The sequence below is a fragment of the Neophocaena asiaeorientalis genome, unplaced genomic scaffold, assembly GCF_003031525.2.
Source record: "Neophocaena asiaeorientalis asiaeorientalis breed wild unplaced genomic scaffold, Neophocaena_asiaeorientalis_V1.1 scaffold280, whole genome shotgun sequence".
Taxonomy (NCBI): Eukaryota; Metazoa; Chordata; class Mammalia; order Artiodactyla; family Phocoenidae; genus Neophocaena; species Neophocaena asiaeorientalis.
Genome location: NW_020185321.1, coordinates 2,818,527 through 2,825,154, shown reverse-complemented (window position 1 = coordinate 2,825,154; position 6,628 = coordinate 2,818,527). Strand labels below are relative to the sequence as shown.

The window sequence follows — 6,628 nt, the reverse complement described above, 5'->3', positions numbered from 1 at the left end:
TATATATATATCACTTTGCTGTACACCTGAAACTAATGCAACATTGTAAATCAACTGTACTTCAATTAAAAAAAACAAAACCACAGTGAGATACCACCTCACAACCATTAGGATGACTACTATCAAAAACACAGAAAATAGCAAGTGTTGAGGAGACTGTGGAAAAATTGGAACCTTCGTTCACTGTTGTTGGGAATGTAAAATGGTGTAGTTGCTATGGAAAGTAGTATGTTGGTTCCTCAAAAAATTAAACATAGAATTACCATATGATCTAGTAATACATTTTTGGGTATATCCTCAAAGGAATTGAAATCAGGGTCTTGAAGAGATATTTGCACACCCATGTTCATAGCATCATTATTCACAATAGCCATAAGGTGGAAGCAACCCATTCACCCATTGATGAATGAATAGATAAACAAAATGTGGTATAGACATACAACGGAATATATTCAGCCTTGAAAAGGAAGGGAATTGGAACAGGTACTACAACATGGATGAACCTTGAAGTTGTTATGCTAAGTGAAATACGCCAGTTACAAAAAGGCATGTACTGTATGATTTTACTTATATGAAGCACTTAGATGCTGTGGACTGAATTGTGTCCACCCTAAATTCATATGTTGACGCCCTAACTCCCAATGTGGCTGCATTTGGAGACAGGTTCTTTAAAGAGGGAATTATGGGTGGGGCCCAATATTGCTAGTGTCTTTATAAGAAGAGACCAGGGATACATGCACACAGAGAAAAGGCCATGTGAGGACACAGTGAGAAGATGGCCATCTCCAAGCCAAGGAGAGAGATCTCAGGAGAAACCAAACCTGTCAATACTTGATCTTGGACTTGTAGGCTTCAGGACTGTGAAAAAATAAATTTCTGTATTTTAAGCCACCCAGCCTGTGGTAATTTGTTATGGCAACCTTAGCAGATTAATATACCAGAGTAGTCAAATTCATAGAGACAGAAAGTAGGATGGCGGTTTCCAGGGTCTGGGAGGAGAAGGGACTGGAGAGTTATGTAATGGGTACAGGGTTCAAGTTTGGCAAGATAAATTCTGGAGATTGGTTGCGCGACAATGTGAATGTGCTTAACGGCTGAACTGGACGTTTAAAAATGGTTAAGATGGTAAATTTTATATTATGTATATTTTATCACAGTTAAAAATAAACATGTTTTAAATTGTGATAAAATATACATAATATAAAATTTACCTTCTACCATAGCCCTATTTTTCTCCTCTCCTTTATAGCAAAACTGAAAGAAGTAGTTTCTGTTTGCTCTCTCCACTTCCTCATGGCTCACTTTCTCTTGAACCGTTCCAATTAGGATTTTCTGAAGCTGCCTTGTTCAGGGTTACTGAGATAATTTCAATCCATCAGCAGCAATGTCGCTCTCTCGCTCCTCCTCGAGATACTTGCCCCGTGATCTCCTGGTTTTCCTCTTGCTTTTCCTTTGTAGGATAGGGCTCGCCCCTCCTCCTGACTTTATCTGCAAGTTACCCCAGGACTCTGCCCCAGGCTTTTTATACTCACCCCCTGGCAGTCTCATCCAGTGCCATCTATACACTGGTGAATTTCAGGTTCTGTCTCCAGCCCACCCTCCCTTGGAACCCAACGCAGAACATCCACCTGCCCACCCCACATCGTCACGAGGATGTCGACCAGGCATCTGAAATGCATCATGCCCCGAACAAATCCTGACTTCTCCTTCAGAACCTGTCTCCCTCCATTGTTTGCCATCTCAGTAAATAGCACCACCTTGCAACCAGACTGAAAAACAGGCACCCTCGTAACTGCGCACCAGAGATCTTGGAGTCACCTTGACCCCCCTCTTTCTGTCTCACCCCACATCCAACTCACCCGAGTATCCTGTTGTCTGTCTTCAAATCCTCTCCAGGGCCCGGCTCCTCCCCGCCTCCTCTTCTACCACCTGCCTTGGCCAGGCAAGCTCCTCTCATCTGGATGACTGCAGAGGCTTCTGAGTTAAATGAACAAATGAATAAATGCTCTGAGTGTTGAAATTAGCGATATGAAATATAAATGTGTATGCCCGAGGACGCCATCTGAAATGTAATTGAACGTTTTTCTCTGCAGGCTGCAGGTGAGAATAGGTGATCATATATCAGCATATGTAACCCAGAGATCTAGCAGTATGCCGCACCCCTCTCACCCAGTAGCTAATGTATACCTGGTAAAAGACCGCTAGTATCACCAGGAAGTCTGCAGACACACAGACGTGCATCTCTGTTGACTAACTGAAAGTACAGTAGTATGGCCGTTAGAACTTTAAGAGAGAAATCAGAGAATCTGAGATACTGACCACGCGAATAACCAGCTTATCAGAGAATGAGCTGCTTTGCTTAGGATGGTTGATGGTTCTGAGAGGAGCAAGTGTGGTCCTAGTTTCAAAGAATATGGTGTATGACCCCCCCCACCCCACCCCCAAGCCATATCCTCTTCCCATACCTATCTTGGTAGCAGAAACAGCTGGAGTTTAATGGTCTATTTATTTATTTAGATTTGGCCAAAAGGGACACATGAAAGTTATGGCACTAAAATGTTTCTGCTCTTGGGGTGGATACTACACTAAAACATCCTGTTGCCGAGAAGAAGCAACTCTTGAAGTTGGACCGGTGGTGGGAGGCTGAGAGTGGGGTGTGACCAGGTGTCTTGAGATGAGTTGCTTACCGATGGGCAGAAGGTGTTAAACCTTCTGGGGTGATGCAGTCTCCTCGGTACCACATGAGTCAGGTGCTGGCCGTGCTAGGACGAGGCAGAACCCAGAGCAGTAGCAAAACTGTTGGGAGGGGTCTGAAACAGAACTGGAGGAGCTTCTGGCAGTGGCTGTGTGGAAGGTAAAGAGAGAGAGAGAGAGAGAGAAAAGAAGGAGAAGGGAAAGGAGAGGGAGGGAGGGGAGGGTCGCCACTCAGCGGGGAGGGCTGCCTCTCAGCATCACTTCTGTGACCTGTTTCAGGATGGACACAGGTGATGTGGACAGGTCATCGTTGTGTTTTCCATCACTTGCAGTAGGGGCACAGATAGTCCCAGTGTCACACAGAGGCAGAGCCTACAGAACAAATCTGTCCCTCTGAATGTTCAGCCCCATCTTTCTCCTCCCAGGACAGGCCACCTGCTCTGCTCAGGTGCCCAGGGATCCCTTAGTGCATAGAGTCCTGATATGTCCTGCCAGCAGCAGAGGGAGCCCACACTCTACCGAAAGGGATTAAGTTTCTCATTAGAATACAAAGCAGCAAATACAATAACGGTGTTTTTTGCCACGCAGTATGTCCTTACAGATGAAGCTTTAATCTCCCTCATACATCTCCGTTGCTGTAAATTCCTGCTCTATTATGGTACCCTATGCCATGATTCCCTGGGAGAAAGCCACAGTAAGCTTGGCGGCGAGCTTGGGCTTCTGAGCAGTTTGTGCCGCGTGTTGAATCACATATTATCTCACACTTAAAGGTATGTCTCAATAAGCTCTTTTATATCAGTTTATTAGCCATGATCCTGCAGTTGATCAGTTATGTCATGGAAGGTCACCGCGGAGCTCACCGACAATTACGGGATGTAAGAGGCAGAAGGAGAAGTAGGCTTGAAACACAAGAGTGCAGTTCATCGGATGGTCTAGCAGCTGCCGATTCGCCTTCTCATCTGTTTCTAAGTAATAGATATTGATGCTTCTCTGCTCAGAGCAGACCTACCGCACATGCAGTTGCCCACAGTGCACAGAATGGCATTTTTTCAAAATCCTTTCCAGCTCACTGTTAAAGGCACAATGTCAGATGTCAGGACCCACAAGGGCTACTCTTGGAGCTAAGCCACACCATCATTTTTCCTCACACTGTGCTCTTTCTGGGAAAAAGAAACATGTCCGCCTTTTGCCTCATTTCCCTCCCAAAGCAACTGACCAAGTTCTGAAACCACTCTTAGGAGGAAAAAAACCCTCAGGTCCTGTATCCTTTATGATGACAGCTCTCATCTGTGCCTGGTGGGAAAGGGGGGCCAACAGGAAACATTTAGAAAACAGTTTTTCGCCTAAAACCCGTCATGGAGTCTTTGACTTCAGAAGCAGTTCCACTCAAGCTTCTGTGGCCACTTGCTGGGTTGGCAGCTTCTTTCTGAGGATGATCTCCAGGGTGAGGGTACCACCATGTTACCCTGACTAGGACCTCCTTCTAGCTGGAAAGCTGACAGGCACAGGGCCAGTCTAAGAGCTTCCCAGGCCCCAGAGGCTTCTTCTTTTGGATCCCCTACTACAAAAATGTCAAAAAAATGGAAATGCACCCCTATCCCACATCATGATAATGTATAAATAAATAATAAATGACAATAGGGGCATGGAAACTAGTTGATGTATTATGTCTCCTCAAGTGTATTAATCCTGACATTGCAGTGTTTTCTCTATAACTTTGTGCTGATACATTTTTTCCTCCTAGGCTGTGTACATGCCCTTGGGTCTTTGGAGCTCTCTGAGTTCTGAGCCCTGCTCCTTGAGGGGAGGGAGGGGGGCGGGGAGTGGAGAGGACTTGGTGCAGAGGATGGATGCTGAGTGGTTGGGGGCCAAGATGAAGTTTGGTCCTAGCCCTCACCTGCCTGGTCCAAAGAGAACCAACCTCAGAGGAAATTAAGAGGACCCTTACCTGTCCTTAAATAAAGCCAGAAGGTTTCTCACCTGTTTGTAAAAAAGGTGCAGAGAACGGGAATACCTTTTCTAGTAACATGCTCATTGATTCATTCATCCCCTCATTCAAAAAGCATTTTTTTGGAAACCCTACTAAGTGCCAAGCCTAGTGCTCGGCATTTGGGAAATAAAGGCAGGTAAGATGCAGTGCCTGCCCTCAGGAGCACAGAGTTCCTCAGTCCCTCTGTCCTGGGGCTGCTCTTGGTCAGCCTTCCAGGACCCACCCTTGCCTCCATAGCTTCCACAGATATATTCCTGGCTGTTATGAGCTGAGTTGTGTCCTCCAGAAATTCCTATATTGAAATCCTAACTCCCAGTACCTCAGAATGTGACTATATTTGGAGATGGGGCCTTTAAAGAGGTGATTGAGGTTGAATGAGGTCATTAGGATGGGCCCCAATCCAATATGAATGATGTCCTTGTAAGAAGAGATTAGGACACAGATACACACAGAGGGAGACCACGTGGAGACGCTCGGAGACGATGACCACCTACAAGCCAAGGAGAGAGGCCTCAGAAGAAACCAACCCTGTTGACACCTTGAATTCAGACTTCTAGTTTTCAGAACTGTGAGAGGATACATTTCTGTACTCTTGTTGCAGCAGCCCTAGCAAACTAATGCACCGGTTCCATAGGAGGCCCAGAAGACTCCCTTGAACCTTTCTCAAGAGAAGAAAGAAAAGACACTCAGCCAGCCCCTCCCCGACCTGGTGGGAGCTTCTACCAAAGGGCAGCCTTACTGTGCACTTACCCCAAAGCCCCTCAGCCTCATTTCTCCTCCGTCTGCTTCCTTCAGGTGCAGACACATGAGCGGGGTTTGGGGAGTTTGCTGAGGATGCGGGGGAGCAGGGTTAGGGGCTCCCTTTCCTCAGTCACAGTGATTTTTCTCTCTAGAATTTCTTGTGTGTTGTTCTTTGGGGGAGGGGCCTTCACTCTGCTGTGTCTGCCCAGGCTCTGGGGGACATTCAGTCCTCATTTTGCTTTTCTTCATCTTCTTTTTAAAAAAATATTTATTTATTTATTTGGCCATGCCGGCTCTTAGTTGTGGCATGCGGGATCTTTAGTTGTGGCATGCGTACTCTTAGTTGTGGCATGCGTACTCTTAGTTGAGGCATGCAAACTCTTAGTTGAGGCACACATGCAGGTTCTAGTTCCCCGACCATGGATCGAACCCGGGCCCCCTGCATTGGGAGCTTGGAGTCTTCGTCACTGGACCGCCAGAGAAGTCCACCTCATTTTTCTTGACTCCTGGCAGTACGCTGGGTCTCTAGAGCTCTGGGAGTGCTTTTCAGCTCATGCTCTTTGCTACCTCTTACTACTTCCCAGTGTCTGTTCAGACTGTCCACTGTGCTAAGAGCAACTCTCCCACTCACCAGCCTATCTACTGCCCGACCCACTCCAGTCCCATGGCGGATATGCCGGTATCCAGCGTAACTGTTGTAACAAGGGCTCTTCAAACAAACCAAACTAAAGGAACCCTGATATGTCACATTTGCTACTTTCTGTGGTGTCAATGTTCCCATCGTGGCCAGTTTCAGGCTACCAATGTGAGGTCCCTGAACAGAGAGCTGAACTGGGAAGAGGTGTCCACTAGCACACCATTATATTGTATTCCCACCATCGAGATACAATAGATGTAAATAACCTCAAGAGCAAAGAAGGCAGTAAACCACAACAAAATAAAGTAACTAGGAATGACGTTTGGGGTATATATTACTTTCATATTTGAATACAGTTTATTTAATTGTAAGCTCATATAATTTAATTTTTTATAATGACTATGTTTAGCTTGCAGATTTTCTGAAAATTTAACAGTTGACTCTTGCAAGCTAGTAGGAGCCGGCTCCAGCACACAGCTAGGGTGACAGTCCTCTGGGTGGAATAGGTGGTATATGGACGTGGCAAATGGGGCGGGCATAGTGAGCCATTGACCCTCGTCTGCAAG

General features: G+C 46.0%; 1 long non-coding RNA gene across 1 annotated transcript in view; it reads left to right on the top strand.

Moving 5' to 3' along the window:
* LOC112392364 (uncharacterized) overlaps window positions 1-4,210 on the top strand; it is a 12,555-nt gene extending 8,345 nt beyond the window's left edge. The window contains exons 3-4 of the long non-coding RNA XR_003001674.1: window positions 1,897-2,100; window positions 3,494-4,210. This is a non-coding gene — a long non-coding RNA (uncharacterized LOC112392364). The remainder of the gene's footprint in view (window positions 1-1,896; window positions 2,101-3,493) is intronic.
* The last annotated feature ends 2,418 nt before the right edge of the window (window positions 4,211-6,628 follow it).